Genomic DNA, 21,194 nt, shown 5'->3' on the forward strand with positions numbered 1-21,194 from the left:
GATATCCCTACCACATGGAAAGCCATCTTTGATGTAGGCACATATTCCATGCCTATGGCGATCTTGGGGGTTAGATTTAGATGTTACGTTGCAGTAATCTTTAATTATGACTTCGTGTAGAGGAGTGGTTTGCCCTATGCCAGTTTCACTTATGAAGAATATGTCCGGTTTCGTCTCCTGTAATTGTGTTTCAACCTCTGGAAGGTTGGAACGTAGACCCCTGATGTTGGAGAAGGAGACCTGATAGAAGGGGTCTCCGTTGGTGGACGGGTTCTAGGTTTATTCGTGTTTCTTTTTTGGAGATTTGTCATGATTGAGGTTTTGGGGCTTGTGGAGCAGATAGGTAGACTTGGTTGGAGCAGGACAGAGAATAAAAATAACAGAGAAGACAAGAATTTTATTTTGGCACATGATAAAGTAAAGCCGTAACAATTACCCACTAGTATGGCATCGAGAGGCCATACCAGAAACTACTGTATGGTCCAGAATCCATTCACCAAATGGCAATACAGCAGCCCCGGTACTTTGCACCTGCTCATAGGACAGCCTCCTTAGTGGTTAATCCAATGTTCGAGTCCCTGACTATCAGGCGGGTAACGTCAGCCCAGATGAAACGTTTACCTCCAGCACCCTTACTAGTGACATGACCACAAGGATACACATAGAAATAGAAAATTTCCGACATCTCAGGCTACTCTTTACAAACTACTACCGACCTGGAAAACAGCTTTTTCTTCACCCTTTGTCATAAAAATCACTCATTGGAAAAGGGGACTGAAGGACAAAAAAGGAGAAGCGAGAGTTACTGGAGCTGCCGATAACACATCCACATGCATTATCTACTCTCCGTGTGTGTGTGTGTATGCAAGCGCATGTGTGTGAAAAAGTTCTATTGAAATGTTTTTAACAATAAATGCGATATACATATGTATATATATACATATGTGTGTGTGTCTGTGTGTGTATGCGTGTGTGTTCGTGTACGCTAGTGTGTGTGTATGTGTCACTGCATTATTTCTCAATGTAACTGACGCCAGCGGAGACGCCCATCTCAAGGCGTTCGGAAAATACATCGCACGCTTTGGTAACCATACGCTTGTCTAAGATAACTTCTTTCAGAAATTGGGCGTTTTTTTTTTTTTTTTTTTTTTGCTTGTTGATTTCGATCGCGTTCACGCTTCAGAAAAAAGAAAGTAGGCTGAATTCGACTGGACACAGTCACCCGTGCGGCGACCAGTAATGAGGGACATTGTAGAACAAACACTTCTGGATCGTCTCTGCTTTGTGTGCAAAAGTTAAGTTTATGCTAGACTAGCGAGGGGTACCCGGCGTTGCCCGGGTGTTTGGAGGTGTGTGGGGGTTAAAAAAGTAAGTATGAGGATTGAACCCGAACCGTTGAGGCAAAGTTGTGAAAAAAAAGTGCGACGTAAACCATTACCCCACCGCGACATGCTTACGGAAACACGTTTGGATTTATTTAATTACTTGGATTTAGCAGGTGCTCGTTTTAATGAGTTAATTGGGTCAAGTTTGACTGCGGGATTTCATTTACTGCTGAACGCTTTTTTCCCCCAATATGTTATAGGAAAAAGACTAACCAACATGCGGGTAGCGACAAATATTGAATATTTATCCTCCCGAAATCGAGCGAATTAAATAGACAGGCGAGCTTCGTTGTTAACCGTGAGATATTACGATTTATATGTGATATAAAAAGTTTTTAAAAGTTGTGAAGCGAGCGACCGCTTCTCTGAAAGAAACCTTTTTTAGACACACAGATAAGCGAACACACATACATACATTTTCGCTTTTAAATATATATAGAAGACGCAGGGGTGGGGGTGTTCGATAGCCACCCTATCAATCCAGGGTTTCTCCATACTTATCAGGGCCTCATCTTTTACTTTGTTTTTAGGTTGGATTTTGCTTCAACACTCGGTATATTATATTGGGATCTGTGATTGTACAGAATTCAAACCAAACGTAACTAACTAACTAACCCCCGGCTTTGTTCGGAACATGGCGTCAACTGCCGGCTTTCGGTAAGCACGCCGATTATCAAAGCAAATACCGACGAAATCATTTAAATATAAGAAAATCTCCAGAAAAAAATATATAACGAAAAACAAAAAGAAACGATGACCTACCGTAACAATTTCTGTTTTATTTGTGTAACAAATTTTTGTTGACGCTTGCTGTGTAGATATTCACATTGTATAAAGTTGCTAGAAACGGCCACTTAAGGGTGTGTTGTTTACTTAATTTAATGATTTTTTCCCTTCCAGTATCTCTCAAAATATTGTCTGCTCCTTTGCCGCGCATTGATTCGCTGATCGACGTCTTACGGCAGATTATAGTCAAACTTGAGCGCATGACCGAGCAAGATTGAGCGGAAGGTTAGTTGCGTTTGGTTCAAATTGTGTAGAAGTACCACGGAATCTATTTCAAAACTTTATGAAAGTTAAATCGTCAAGTTTACGAATAAGGTAAAAACTCACAGTTCTATCGATAACTCCAGTACTATTTACAAAGAGACCTGCTGCATGACCCATATTGTAGCCAATAAAGTCTTGAACTTTATATGACATTTACCCTGACTTCAAACTTGTCATAGAAAATTTTTATCATGGTTGAGATTTTGAGTGAATGCCAAATTATGTTGTCAGTCTCTGTTATGCATCTCACAACTAGCTTATATTTTAATTCTACTTGAAGTTCGACAAATTCCTGAAGGCTTCTAATTTTGTCTGTGCTAATTACCTCTCTTTATAACTACTTGTTTGGTGCTAAGATCTACTGTGATTTGTGTTTGTTGAACATCATTCATAATGATTTTGTTGGCTTTCCATTTTCCCAATATCATTCTATAAAGAATTAGAAAAATATTGAGAACTTACGGGAAGAACCACGGAAAGGTTGGCAACGTCACAAAGTAAAAAGCGTTCCTGTGGAACCAACTAGATTCAAACTTGCCAAACACAGGTGCATTGCAAAACCGAGCCATTGTCACCTGCTGCCTGGTAAAATCGATATGCAAGCGAAAAGTGACGGTCTTTATTGAATCTAACAAAACTTCTAAACAAGTTCATACTCTCGGCACTAATATATATTTTTTACGCTGGAAAAATGGTGGGATCTTTCTATCGATCCGGTAGATATCTCACTGCTGATGCTATTCTCTATCTATATAAGAGCCAGGTACGTCCAAGGATGGAATACTGTTGCCACATCTGGGCAGGAGCTGCTAGAAAGGATTGTCCTGTCTTGATAGAGTTCAAAATAGACTTCGTAGCCTCGTAGGAGATGTCCTTTTCTCTTCCTTGCAACCTCGATCTCACAGAAGAGATGTTGCGAGTTTGTCTCTGATGTATCGTTATTTTCATGGAAAGTGTTCGACTGAGCTTCAATCTATGGTCCCCCCTCGCCAAACTTTCACAAGAAACACTCGTCTAACTGTAAACACTATCAATAATTCCCCCCACTCTTTATCTGTGCCTAAACCTAAACGTAGATTCCATGAACAAAGCTTTTTTCTTAGAACTGCACGCCTGTGGAATTGTCTTCCGTTTTCCTGCTTTCCGGCTGACTACAATATGGTTGTCTTCAAGTCTAACGTAAATAAGTTCGTGATGAGCCGTTCCATATAAGTTATCAAATTTAACAAATTTTCATTACTAATGATTATTATATTGTCCAATTTCTACTGTACACTCTTTAACCCTTATCCTTGAGTGGCCTCTAGGCCTTGATAATGTGTTGATGCCTATGTAAAAAAAAAGAGTCCAATGTGAACAAGTTCTAATTGAACCGTCCCCCTAAGTAATCCAAGTTACAAAATTCCCACTGTTTACTATGCTAAAATCACAATGACTAATGTATACCTATTAACCCTTATCCTCGAGTGGCCTCTGGGCCTTGATAAGCGGTGACACCCATGTAAAAAAAAAGAATTACGTTTTGGAGATTTTTAGATGAAAATTGATAATTTGTATTATCCGTAACATTCAGATTACTGTTTTAATTTTGCAAATGTATTCCCACAATGTTTCAGTCATTATAACCTTCGATATTCTTCATGGTTCCTTCTGTAAAATATTTACAAGAAAAACTCGTCTAGCTATAACCACTATAAATAGGTTTCCTTTCGTCTTACTATCAGGTTGACACATGTATTAACCCTTGTCTTCGAGTAGTCGTTGTTTTCATAAATGGTGACTCTTTAGTACAGAGAAGGGTGGTTTGTCGAATTTGTATGTAGGACTCGCGAATCTGCATTGAATTGTAATAACGGAATATTATTAGCTATTGGCTGAAACCCAGAGAAGAAAAATTCGATAGGTTGCACAAACGGAAATTGATCCAATAAAAAAAAATGCAGGATATTTCACCATTATCTAATGGAATGCATAATTTTACCCAGAAACATGTGAGACGATATCTGTTAAAAGATTGCAAAAAGAAACAATAGGAAATACTGAACATTCCAAAGGAAAATAAGGTTTATATAAATAAATCCTAAGCGAAAGCAGTCAGATAGAGAGAGAGAGAGAGAGAGAGAGAGAGAGGGGGGGCTGTCATCACTTCTTCCTCGCCGGACCTTCACTTAACCACGCACCTCACCTCATCCGCCAACAGAAATGTCAAAACACCAGTAATAACTTATAATCAAAAGCTGATTTGTCGGTGTGAAAAAAAAATATTGATTAAATATGTTGTTGTTTTACTTGTTGTCAGTGTGTATATATCTTGTACCAGCGACAAAAGAAGATTGGTAAAACTTATATAGACTGAACGAATGCATTTTAAACAACCGGTCGCAACATACGAGGGGCGTGCAATAAGTAATGCCCCTGACCCACTTCTAGTTGTCTAATCTTACTGAAATTTTACAAGTACAATGATTTATATTTCTACGGGTTATATGGAAAATTACAGCTCTGAATTAATTGTGGTTTCTGTTTTACAGGTGTTTGAACTGAGTCAGGTGTGAAATGGAGCCTATTGAATGTTGAGCAGTGATCTGGTTTTTGTATTTGAAAGGACGCACACCACAGGAGACTTTTCATGAAATGAAAGAAACTTATGTTGATAATGCCCATCATATGACCTTGTAAAACGCTGGCATAATGAATTCAAACATAGCCGGAAGTCTGTGGAAAGAGCTCCCAGAGCTGGTCGCCCCCCCTTCTGCTATCGATGAGGTATCAATCCGTCAAGCTGAGGCTGCCATTTCGGAAGATCGGCGCATTACTATTCGCCAAATAGCCCACGATGTCAAGATTAGTACAGGGTCTGTGGAAACTATCATTAATGACCATTTGCATATGCGTAATGTGTCTATCAGATGGATTACCAGGTTACTCATACAATTCCAGAAGCAAGAACGTGTCGATTGCTCGAGGATGAATTTGGAGATGTGCCAAGAACATGAGTCAAAGTTTTTCAAATGACTGATTACACAGAATGACACCTGGGTCCATCACTATGATCCAGAGACCAAAGTCCAGTCAATGCAGTGGAAGCACTTGGACTCGCCACCTCCAAAGAAGGCAAGGCAAGGGTGCAGCCCTCCGCTGACAAGGTCATGCTCACAGTCTTCTGTGACCAAGGTGGAGTAGTGATGACAGATTACCTGGCAAAGGGTACCACAATTCCAGGGACCTATTATGCTTCACTTTTGAAGAAATTAATTGCTTTACTCCTATGGGAAGTGGATCACGGGCATTAATTATTGCACCGTATACGTAACAACAAAGAGATTATGCATACATTTTTGACGCCACAATAATTGATTATTCGATCTTTGGACCATTGTTTCTCATAATGAGTGTAATTTTACAGCTTTCGCTGTAACCTCAAACCTTCTTCAGATGTATTTTGTGGCACACGGAACTCTTTTTGTCCAAATCGGGAATCTGCACATAATATCAAATGCAAACCCCCCTGACCTAGGGAATAAAGTACTTGTAAAAAAATGGTAATATTACAGTCGCTGGCCGTTGAAGGCTCGATCTTCAGTTCGGGCGACACTATAAATGTAATTGCGAATTAAGTGTGACAAGATACATTAAAAGAAGTTTGGAGGGCAAATCGACCGAAACCTTATGAGAATAACACTCAAGATCAGAAACAGTAGTTCGACGAATCGACATTACATCTATAATACCAATACTACGTCCTAATCTAAAATACTACCCTTCTAATACATCCCAATCTAAACAATTGCACGAATAATGCACCCTCATCTAAAAAATGTACAAATCATACATGTTAATCAAAAAAATAAGACTAATCATTCATCTTCACCTTAACATATATACTAATAACACCATTATTTCTTAAATTATACTTATAATACATTCTCATCTTGAACTTTAATTTTAAAATTACGTAAGAATGTATTTTAGTGTAAAAACTTTACTACTAACACAGTTTAATCTAAATAATTTTATTTATGATGAATCGTCATCGGAAAATTATAATTATACTCATCGATGTTACTTACAATACACCTTCATCTTAAAAATTATACGCTTAATACATTTCATCTTTTAAATTATATAAATATTACATTTTGTTCTTAAAAATAATACTAATTATATATTTTAATCTTAAAATCATACTAAAAATAAATCTTACTAATTACACTAATATTACACCTTCGTCTGAGAAATTACACTAGCAATACATATTGATCTTAAATGTTATGCTAATAATACATCTGCATGTTAAAAATGAAATATATATATATATATAGATATATTTATCTTAAAATATTCTATTAATAGATGTACATGTTAAGACTATACTAATATTACATCCTCATCATAAAAAATGAAGACTATACTAATATTACATCCTCATCATAAAAAATGAAGACTATACTAATATAACTTCCGCATCATAAAAAATAAGACTATACTAATATTACATCCTCATCATAAAAAATAAGACTATACTAATATTACATCCTCATCATAAAAAATGAAGACTATACTAATATTACTTCCTCATCATAAAAAATGAAGACTATACTAATATTACTTCCTCATCATAAAAATAAGAATATACTAATATTACTTCCTCATCATAAAAAATGAAGACTATACTAATATTACTTCCTCATCATAAAAAATAAGACTATACTAATATTACATCCTCATCATAAAAAATAAGAATATACTAATATTACATCCTCATCATAAAAATAAGACTATACTAATATTACTTCCTCATCATAAAAATAAGACTATACTAATATTACATCCTCATCATAAAAAATAAGACTATACTAATATTACTTCCTCATCATAAAAAATGAAGACTATAATAATATTACATCCTCATCATAAAAAATAAGAATATACTAATATTACATCCTCATCATAAAAAATGAAGACTATACTAATATTACATCCTCATCATAAAAATAAGACTATACTAATATTACATCCTCATCATAAAAATAAGACTATACTAATATTACATCCTCATCATAAAAAATTAAGAATATACTAATATTACATCCTCATCATAAAAAATGAAGACTATACTAATATTACATCCTCATCATAAAAAATGAAGACTATACTAATATTACATCCTCATCATAAAAATAAGACTATACTAATATTACATCCTCATCATAAAAAATGAAGACTATACTAATATTACATCCTCATCATAAAAAATGAAGACTATACTAATATTACATCCTCATCATAAAAATAAGACTATACTAATATTACATCCTCATCATAAAAATAAGACTATACTAATATTACATCCTCATCATAAAAAATTAAGAATATACTAATATTACATCCTCATCATAAAAAATGAAGACTATACTAATATTACATCCTCATCATAAAAAATGAAGACTATACTAATATTACATCCTCATCATAAAAAATGAAGACTATACTAATATTACATCCTCATCATAAAAATAAGACTATACTAATATTACATCCTCATCATAAAAAATGAAGACTATACTAATATTACATCCTCATCATAAAAAATGAAGACTATACTAATATTACATCCTCATCATAAAAATAAGACTATACTAATATTACATCCTCATCATAAAAAATGAAGACTATACTAATATTACATCCTCATCATAAAAAATGAAGACTATACTAATATTACATCCTCATCATAAAAATAAGACTATACTAATATTACATCCTCATCATAAAAATAAGACTATACTAATATTACATCCTCATCATAAAAAATTAAGAATATACTAATATTACATCCTCATCATAAAAAATGAAGACTATACTAATATTACATCCTCATCATAAAAAATGAAGACTATACTAATATTACATCCTCATCATAAAAATAAGACTATACTAATATTACATCCTCATCATAAAAATAAGACTATACTAATATTACATCCTCATCATAAAAAATTAAGAATATACTAATATTACATCCTCATCATAAAAAATGAAGACTATACTAATATTACATCCTCATCATAAAAAATGAAGACTATACTAATATTACATCCTCATCATAAAAAATGAAGACTATACTAATATTACATCCTCATCATAAAAATAAGACTATACTAATATTACATCCTCATCATAAAAAATGAAGACTATACTAATATTACATCCTCATCATAAAAAATGAAGACTATACTACTATTACATCCTCATCATAAAAATAAGACTATACTAATATTACATCCTCATCATAAAAATAAGACTATACTAATATTACATCCTCATCATAAAAAATTAAGAATATACTTATATTACATCCTCATCATAAAAAATGAAGACTATACTAATATTACATCCTCATCATAAAAAATGAAGACTATACTAATATTACATCCTCATCATAAAAATAAGACTATACTAATATTACATCCTCATCATAAAAAATGAAGACTATACTAATATTACATCCTCATCATAAAAAATGAAGACTATACTAATATTACATCCTCATCATAAAAATAAGACTATACTAATATTACATCCTCATCATAAAAATAAGACTATACTAATATTACTTCCTCATCATAAAAAATTAAGAATATACTAATATTACATCCTCATCATAAAAAATGAAGACTATACTAATATTACATCCTCATCATAAAAAATGAAGACTATACTAATATTACATCCTCATCATAAAAAATGAAGACTATACTAATATTACATCCTCATCATAAAAATAAGACTATACTAATATTACATCCTCATCATAAAAAATGAAGACTATACTAATATTACATCCTCATCATAAAAAATGAAGACTATACTAATATTACATCCTCATCATAAAAATAAGAAGACTATACTAATATTACATCCTCATCATAAAAATAAGACTATACTAATATTACATCCTCATCATAAAAAATTAAGAATATACTAATATTACATCCTCATAATAAAAAATGAAGACTATACTAATATTACATCCTCATCATAAAAAATGAAGACTATACTAATATTACATCCTCATCATAAAAAATGAAGACTATACTAATATTACATCCTCATCATAAAAATAAGACTATACTAATATTACATCCTCATCATAAAAAATGAAGACTATACTAATATTACATCCTCATCATAAAAAAATAAGACTATACTAATATTACATCCTCATCATAAAAATAAGACTATACTAATATTACATCCTCATCATAAAAAATGAAGACTATACTAATATTACATCCTCATCATAAAAAATGAAGACTATACTAATATTACATCCTCATCATAAAAATAAGACTATACTAATATTACATCCTCATCATAAAAAATTAAGAATATACTAATATTACATCCTCATCATAAAAAATAAGACTATACTAATATTACATCCTCATCATAAAAAATAAGACTATACTAATATTACATCCTCATCATAAAAAATGAATACTATACTAATATTACATCCTCATCATAAAAAATAAGACTATACTAATATTACATCATCATCATAAAAAATAAGACTATACTAATATTACTTCCTCATCATAAAAAATGAAGACTATACTAATATTACTTCCTCATCATAAAAATAAGACTATACAAATATTACATCCCTATCATAAAAAATTAAGAATATACTAATATTACATCCTCATCATAAAAATAAGACTATACTAATATTACATCCTCATCATAAAAAATTAAGAATATACTAATATTACTTCCTCATCATAAAAATGAAGACTATACTAATATTACATCCTCATCATAAAAAATGAAGACTATACTAATATTACATCCTCATCATAAAAAATAAGACTATACTAATATTACTTCCTCATCATAAAAAATTAAGAATATACTAATATTACTTCCTCATCATAAAAATAAGACTATACTAATATTACATCCTCATCATAAAAAATTAAGAATATACTAATATTACATCCTCATCATAAAAAATGAAGACTATACTAATATTACATCCTCATCATAAAAAATAAGACTATACTAATATTACTTCCTCATCATAAAAATAAGACTATACTAATATTACATCCTCATCATAAAAAATGAAGACTATACTAATATTACATCCTCATCATAAAAAATGAAGACTATACTAATATTACATCCTCATCATAAAAATAAGACTATACTAATATTACATCCTCATCATAAAAAATGAAGACTATACTAATATTACATCCTCATCATAAAAAATGAAGACTATACTAATATTACATCCTCATCATAAAAATAAGACTATACTAATATTACATCCTCATCATAAAAAATGAAGACTATACTAATATTACATCCTCATCATAAAAAATGAAGACTATACTAATATTACATCCTCATCATAAAAATAAGACTATACTAATATTACATCCTCATCATAAAAATAAGACTATACTAATATTACATCCTCATCATAAAAAATTAAGAATATACTACTATTACATCCTCATCATAAAAAATGAAGACTATACTAATATTACATCCTCATCATAAAAAATGAAGACTATACTAATATTACACCCTCATCATAAAAAATGAAGACTATACTAATATTACATCCTCATCATAAAAATAAGACTATACTAATATTACATCCTCATCATAAAAAATGAAGACTATACTAATATTACATCCTCATCATAAAAAATGAAGACTATACTAATATTACATCCTCATCATAAAAAATTAAGAATATACTAATATTACATCCTCATCATAAAAAATAAGACTATACTAATATTACATCCTCATCATAAAAAATTAAGAATATACTAATATTACATCCTCATCATAAAAAATGAAGACTATACTAATATTACATCCTCATCATAAAAAATGAAGACTATACTAATATTACATCCTCATCATAAAAATAAGACTATACTAATATTACATACTCATCATAAAAAATGAAGACTATACTAATATTACATCCTCATCATAAAAAATGAAGACTATACTAATATTACATCCTCATCATAAAAATAAGACTATACTAATATTACATCCTCATCATAAAAATAAGACTATACTAATATTACATCCTCATCATAAAAAATGAAGACTATACTAATATTACATCCTCATCATAAAAAATGAAGACTATACTAATATTACATCCTCATCATAAACATAAGACTATACTAATATTACATCCTCATCATAAAAATAAGACTATACTAATATTACATCCTCATCATAAAAAATGAAGACTATACTAATATTACATCCTCATCATAAAAATAAGACTATACTAATATTACATCCTCATCATAAAAATAAGACTATACTAATATTACATCCTCATCATAAAAAATCAGAATATACTAATATTACATCCTCATCATAAAAAATGAAGACTATACTAATATTACATCCTCATCATAAAAAATGAAGACTATACTAATATTACATCCTCATCATAAAAAATGAAGACTATACTAATATTACATCCTCATCATAAAAATAAGACTATACTAATATTACATCCTCATCATAAAAAATGAAGACTATACTAATATTACATCCTCATCATAAAAAATGAAGACTATACTAATATTACATCCTCATCATAAAAAATTTAGAATATACTAATATTACATCCTCATCATAAAAAATAAGACTATACTAATATTACATCCTCATCATAAAAAATTAAGAATATACTAATATTACATCCTCATCATAAAAAATGAAGACTATACTAATATTACATCCTCATCATAAAAAATGAAGACTATACTAATATTACATCCTCATCATAAAAATAAGACTATACTAATATTACATCCTCATCATAAAAAATGAAGACTATACTAATATTACATCCTCATCATAAAAATAAGACTATTCTAATATTACATCCTCATCATAAAAATAAGACTATACTAATATTACATCCTCATCATAAAAAATAAGACTATACTAATATTACATCCTCATCATAAAAAATGAAGACTATACTAATATTACATCCTCATCATAAAAATGAAGACTATACTAATATTACATCCTCATCATAAAAAATGAAGACTATACTAATATTACATCCTCATCATAAAAATAAGACTATACTAATATTACATCCTCATCATAAAAAATGAAGACTATACTAATATTACATCCTCATCATAAAAAATGAAGACTATACTAATATTACATCCTCATCATAAAAATAAGACTATACTAATATTACATCCTCATCATAAAAAATGAAGACTATACTAATATTACATCCTCATCATAAAAAATGAAGACTATACTAATATTACATCCTCATCATAAAAATAAGACTATACTAATATTACATCCTCATCATAAAAATAAGACTATACTAATATTACATCCTCATCATAAAAAATTAAGAATATACTAATATTACATCCTCATCATAAAAAATGAAGACTATACTAATATTACATCCTCATCATAAAAAATGAAGACTATACTAATATTACATCCTCATCATAAAAAATGAAGACTATATAATATTACATCCTCATCATAAAAATAAGACTATACTAATATTACATCCTCATCATAAAAAATGAAGACTATACTAATATTACATCCTCATCATAAAAATAAGACTATACTAATATTACATCCTCATCATAAAAATAAGACTATACTAATATTACATCCTCATCATAAAAATAAGACTATACTAATATTACATCCTCATCATGAAAAATTAAGAATATACTAATATTACATCCTCATCATAAAAAATGAAGACTATACTAATATTACATCCTCATCATAAAAAATGAAGACTATACTAATATTACATCCTCATCATAAAAAATGAAGACTATACTAATATTACATCCTCATCATAAAAAATAAGACTATACTAATATTACATCCTCATCATAAAAAATGAAGACTATAATAATATTACATCCTCATCATAAAAATAAGACTATACTAATATTACATCCTCATCATAAAAAATGAAGACTATACTAATATTACATCCTCATCATAAAAAATGAAGACTATACTAATATTACATCCTCATCATAAAAAATGAAGACTATACTAATATTACATCCTCATCATAAAAATAAGACTATACTAATATTAAATCCTCATCATAAAAAATGAAGACTATACTAATATTACATCCTCATCATAAAAAAATAAGACTATACTAATATTACATCCTCATCATAAAAATAAGACTATACTAATATTACATCCTCATCATAAAAAATGAAGACTATACTAATATTACATCCTCATCATAAAAAATGAAGACTATACTAATATTACATCCTCATCATAAAAATAAGACTATACTAATATTACATCCTCATAATAAAAAATTAAGAATATACTAATATTACATCCTCATCATAAAAAATAAGACTATACTAATATTACATCCTCATCATAACAAATAAGACTATACTAATATTACATCCTCATCATAAAAAATGAAGACTATACTAATATTACATCCTCATCATAAAAATAAGACTATACTAATATTACATCATCATCATAAAAAATAAGACTATACTAATATTACTTCCTCATCATAAAAAATGAAGACTATACTAATATTACTTCCTCATCATAAAAATAAGACTATACTAATATTACATCCTCATCATAAAAAATTAAGAATATACTAATATTACATCCTCATCATAAAAATAAGACTATACTAATATTACATCCTCATCATAAAAAATTAAGAATATACTAATATTACTTCCTCATCATAAAAATGAAGACTATACTAATATTACATCCTCATCATAAAAAATGAAGACTATACTAATATTACATCCTCATCATAAAAAATGAAGACTATACTAATATTACATCCTCATCATAAAAATAAGACTATACTAATATTACATCCTCATCATCAAAAATGAAGAGTATACTAATATTACATCCTCATCATAAAAAATGAAGACTATACTAATATTACATCCTCATCATAAAAATAAGACTATACTAATATTACATCCTCATCATAAAAAATGAAGACTATACTAATATTACATCCTCATCATAAAAAAAAGACTATACTAATATTACATCCTCATCATAAAAATAAGACTATACTAATATTACATCCTCATCATAAAAAATGAAGACTATACTAATATTACATCCTCATCATAAAAAATGAAGACTATACTAATATTACATCCTCATCATAAAAAATGAAGACTATACTAATATTACATCCTCATCATAAAAAAATAAGACTATACTAATATTACATCCTCATCATAAAAAATGAAGACTATAATAATATTACATCCTCATCATAAAAAATAAGACTATACTAATATTACATCCTCATCATAAAAATGAAGACTATACTAATATTACATCCTCATCATAAAAAATGAAGACTATACTAATATTACATCCTCATCATAAAAAATGAAGACTATACTAATATTACATCCTCATCATAAAAAATGAAGACTATACTAATATTACATCCTCATCATAAAAATAAGACTATACTAATATTACATCCTCATCATAAAAAATTAAGAATATACTAATATTACATCCTCATCATAAAAAATAATACTATACTAATATTACATCCTCATCATAAAAAATAAGACTATACTAATATTACATCCTCATCATAAAAAATTAAGAATATACTAATATTACATCCTCATCATAAAAATAAGACTATACTAATATTACATCCTCATCATAAAAAAATAAGACTATACTAATATTACATCCTCATCATAAAAAATGAAGACTCTACTAATATTACATCCTCATCATAAAAAATGAAGACTATACTAATATTACATCCTCATCATAAAAAATGAAGACTATACTAATATTACATCCTCATCATAAAAATAAGACTATACTAATATTACATCCTCATCATAAAAAATTAAGAATATACTAATATTACATCCTCATCATAAAAAATAATACTATACTAATATTACATCCTCATCATAAAAAATAAGACTATACTAATATTACATCCTCATCATAAAAAATGAAGACTATACTAATATTACATCCTCATCACAAAAATAAGACTATACTAATATTACATCATCATCATAAAAAATAAGACTATACTAATATTACTTCCTCATCATAAAAAATGAAGACTATACTAATATTACTTCCTCATCATAAAAATAAGACTATACTAATATTACATCCTCATCATAAAAAATTAAGAATATACTAATATTACATCCTCATCATAAAAATAAGACTATACTAATATTACATCCTCATCATAAAAAATTAAGAATATACTAATATTACTTCCTCATCATAAAAATGAAGACTATACTAATATTACATCCTCATCATAAAAAATGAAGACTATACTAATATTACATCCTCATCATAAAAAATAAGACTATACTAATATTACTTCCTCATCATAAAAAATTAAGAATATACTAATATTACTTCCTCATCATAAAGATAAGACTATACTAATATTACATCCTCATCATAAAAAATTAAGAATATACTAATATTACATCCTCATCATAAAAAATGAAGACTATACTAATATTACATCCTCATCATAAAAAATAAGACTATACTAATATTACTTCCTCATCATAAAAATAAGACTATACTAATATTACATCCTCATCATAAAAAATGAAGACTATACTAATATTACATCCTCATCATAAAAAATGAAGACTATACTAATATTACATCCTCATCATAAAAATAAGACTATACTAATATTACATCCTCATCATAAAAAATGAAGACTATACTAATATTACATCCTCATCATAAAAAATGAAGACTATACTAATATTACATCCTCATCATAAAAATAAGACTATACTAATATTACATCCTCATCATAAAAAATGAAGACTATACTAATATTACATCCTCATCATAAAAAAATAAGACTATACTAATATTACATCCTCATCATAAAAATAAGACTATACTAATATTACATCCTCATCATAAAAAATGAAGACTATACTAATATTACATCCTCATCATAAAAAATGTAGACTATACTAATATTACATCCTCATCATAAAAATAAGACTATACTAATATTACATCCTCATCATAAAAAATTAAGAATATACTAATATTACATCCTCATCATAAAAAATAAGACTATACTAATATTACATCCTCATCATAAAAAATAAGACTATACTAATATTACATCCTCATCATAAAAAATGAAGACTATACTAATATTACATCCTCATCATAAAAATAAGACTATACTAATATTACATCCTCATCATAAAAATAAGACTATACTAATATTACATCCTCATCATAAAAAATGAAGACTATACTAATATTACTTCCTCATCATAAAAATAAGACTATACTAATATTACATCCTCATCATAAAAAATAAGACTATACTAATATTACATCCTCATCATAAAAAATGAAGACTATACTAATATTACTTCCTCATCATAAAAATAAGACTATACTAATATTACATCCTCATCATAAAAAATAAGACTATACTAATATTACATCCTCATCATAAAAAATGAAGACTATACTAATATTATATCCTCATCATAAAAATAAGACTATACTAATATTACATCCTCATCATAAAAAATAAGACTATACTAATATTACATCCTCATCATAAAAAATGAAGACTATACTAATATTACTTCCTCATCATAAAAAATAAGACTATACTAATATTACATCCTCATCAGAAAAAATTAAGACTATACTAATATTACATCCTCATCATAAAAAATTAAGATTATACTAATATTACATCCTCATCATAAAAAATTAAGAATATACTAATATTACTTCCTCATCATAAAAAATGAAGACTATACTAATATTACATCCTCATCATAAAAAATAAGACTATACTAATATTACATCCTCATCATAAAAAATGAAGACTATACTAATATTACTTCCTCATCATAAAAAATAAGACTATACTAATATTACATCCTCATCAGAAAAAATTAAGACTATACTAATATTACATCCTCATCATAAAAAATGAAGACTATACTAATATTACATCCTCATCATAAAAAATAAGACTATACTAATATTATATGGTCATCATAAAAAATTAATTATACCAATATTACATGGTCATCATAAAAAAATTAATTATACTAATATTACATCCTCATCATAAAAAATTAAGACTATACTAATATTATATCCTCATGATAAAAATTATACTAATAATACATCCTCATATTTAGAATTACACTGAGTATACCTCCTTATTTGAACAAATTATACTCAAATACATCTTCATCTTAAAAAAAATAATTATAATAAATCCATATCTTTGAAATTATACTAATTCTTCATTATCTTCAAAATTGTACTAATATTACATTTTCGCCCTAAAAGTTGCACTTATATAAAATCTTCTTAAAAAATTGTACTGTTAAATTTTGTATTTTTACACACACACACACACACACACACACACACACACACACACACACACACATACACACACACACACACACATATATATATATATATATATATATATATATATATGACTACTTCATTTATCACAAAAACTATTTTAGTTAAAAGAATTTTATTCTCTTTTATCAATCTTAAGGATTGTAACTTTGCTGTCAGCGTCATAGACAGAAACTTATCTTATCTTAGTTTTTTAGGCGAAGCTTATAATTATCAACTTCGAATGTAAATATTTCACCGTATATTTATTTTTAAAGACTAGCAGGGCGACCCAGCTTTGACCGGGTTTATAATCTTACTTTTTTAATAAAGCTTCTATATCTCTACCTGATTTCATCTTTCTGTTTCCCTCCTACTTTCTCATCTCCCTCTCTCTCTCTCTCTCTCAACAAACTACTCTTGTTCCTCCATCCAAATTCTCTAGATCAACACACAAACACAGACAACTCAGTTTTTCATAATGGATTCGTCGGGGAATTAGTCGGTATTTTTACAAAGTACTGAAAAGCTGCCCTGTCCTCCTAACTAAATTACTGGACTCTCAGAAAATAAATACTCGTTTTAAATTTTAGATATTTTTACCCAGAAAATCACCGATCAAATCATCGCAAATTAGTGGTTCTTTCTTTTTTTGTGTTTCACTTTGAATTGGACATACAAACACACATGCACACAGGTAACTACTTTTCATGTTATACATGATTATTCAAGCTTCTATTCTCTCAATACGCTTGGATATTTCTTTCTTTTTGTGTTACAGTTTTAGTCAATGCGGTTTTTTATTAAAAAAAAAAACGTAAACTTTACTAGTTGAGCAAGATGTAAGGGTCTGTCTACAAATAATACCAAATTGCATGGAAAATACGAAAAAAAAAACCCAAATAATATGGAAACCCCGATAAGTCAATAAAGAAAAAAATAATGAAAAACCAGCAAATATCTTTAAAATAACATAAAAAGCAATAAGACATTAACGCGGAAACATAACACCAAAGAAATGACACCTAAATTACACAAAACATATCACCAAATCACATAAAAATACTAAAAGAAAACGGAATAGGGAAACCACTAAAGAATTACATTACCATGATAAAAAAATAACATCATTAAATAGCATCAAATAATACGGAAATCTGACTGTATGAATGCAAATGAAACAAACATAGCATTAAGAACAACAGCAAACATAAAACAATAAAAACACTGACACCTAAATGATACCAAAAGCAACACTAAATTACACGAAAAACACAACAGCTAGTCACACCGAAATAGAACAAAAGTTATAAAGACCAAACAATCATTTCAAATATCAAAATATGACATCAATAATACGTACGTATTATGTAACATAACAGACACAGACATGAGAAAACGCACACATACACACACACGGATATATATATATATAATAGGATCAACAAGATTATTATATATACAATAGGACAATAAGATTCTTATAATTTTCATTCCTATTATCTTTCGTACTATTATAATTACCCTACTATTATTTGGTATATTTTTACCATTCTCACAAGTAGTAATGGTTTTCTTACTCCTCCACATTGACATCAATAGGTATACTTAACATTTTGCATCAAGTAAAACGCACTAATTGTCATTGCCACCCTAATCTCCGACCACCCCTTATGATCATACTCGCTATATCATAACAGTAGAAAATTATAAATATATTGACGAATGTTACCTTTCAGTTTTAACCCCCCCCCCAAAAAAAAAAAAAAAAAAAAAAAATTATAAGCGAATTACTAGCCGCAATTTGCCGTTTAGGTGACACTAATCAAAATCAAAATTACCCACTCCATAGAAAATAGACACCCCACAAACCGATAAAATAAATACCAGGCAGCAACAATACACCCCATATTAAACCATAATACATATACCCCTGAATCTCAATACTATGTTAAAGACCATATACAATCTTATATATCATACTATATATAACAAACATCTACCTATTTATTTAGCATTCAATAAAGCTTCCCGAAACATTCTATAATTCCTCTTAATCTCTTTCATCCCTAATGAACCTTACGCTAGACGCTGCATCTTCTCCATGCTACCTAGCACCTTCTCTACTCTTCTGACGAGAAGCATTATGTTTCGAAATGCTCTGGAAAAAAAGAGTCCCTTCTATCCCCCAAATTCGCCTGTATTCCATTATTCAATAAATTATACATTCTATATCTACCAATATATAGTTTTGTGTCTTCATTTCATACTCTTCTTGTCCTATTGTATAAGCTCCATTAATTATTGTTGAGCTTGGCATTATCCGGATAAGTGGAATTGAACTTTCTCTTTTCCTTTTAAATTAAGCTATATATATATATATATATATATATATATATATATATATATATATATATATATATATATATATATATATATATATAAATATATATATATATATATATATAATTTAATAAAAACCCTTTAAATTTTGCTGACGAGGAGACCTTGCTTATTAAAAAACTATATGTAACAATTATTGTCCGTAACTTGATGTCTACCACAATAAAAAACACTGTTTTCCGAAACGATCGTACAGATAATTGATTTTGTTGTTGTTCCTTCTTATGGAACGGATTTTTAATTTAATTATAATTTGATTTTTAAATTTTAAATTATCAATCACTTTATATAATATATATATATATATATATATATATATATATATATATATATATATATATATATATATATATATACTAGGAGGCCATCCGTTGTCCAGTCGGAAAATACTCATAAATATTATATTTTAATTCATACACAAACTGAGACATATGCATGCAAGTAATATTAAAAAACAAAACAAAAGACAATTCGCAGTGAGTACAGTACGAAACCTTTAGGCCAGCTTGACACGTAACAAAGGGAATGTTTTAAACCTACTTATTCTTAACATAAATTATCCGTCATTTGACTGATTCACGCATGCGCATTGGTGAAACAGTTGACAAAAAGATAAAAATCCGATGAACGACCTAAATACAAATGTTTTAATTCTTACCTCTTAGAGGTCTTTTATTTCCGGATGAAAACCGATAAAAATAATCTTCCCATGTCTTAATACCCTTTATACCAAATTTTAAATCTGTGGATATGAGTAAATAGGTTGAGAATTTTTCTCACACACATTCTCACTTAAATAGTTATGTAAATATATGTATATGT

The sequence above is a fragment of the Euprymna scolopes genome, chromosome 38 (assembly GCF_053919585.1).
Source record: "Euprymna scolopes isolate OS-2025 chromosome 38, ASM5391958v1, whole genome shotgun sequence".
Lineage (NCBI taxonomy): Eukaryota > Metazoa > Mollusca > Cephalopoda > Sepiida > Sepiolidae > Euprymna > Euprymna scolopes.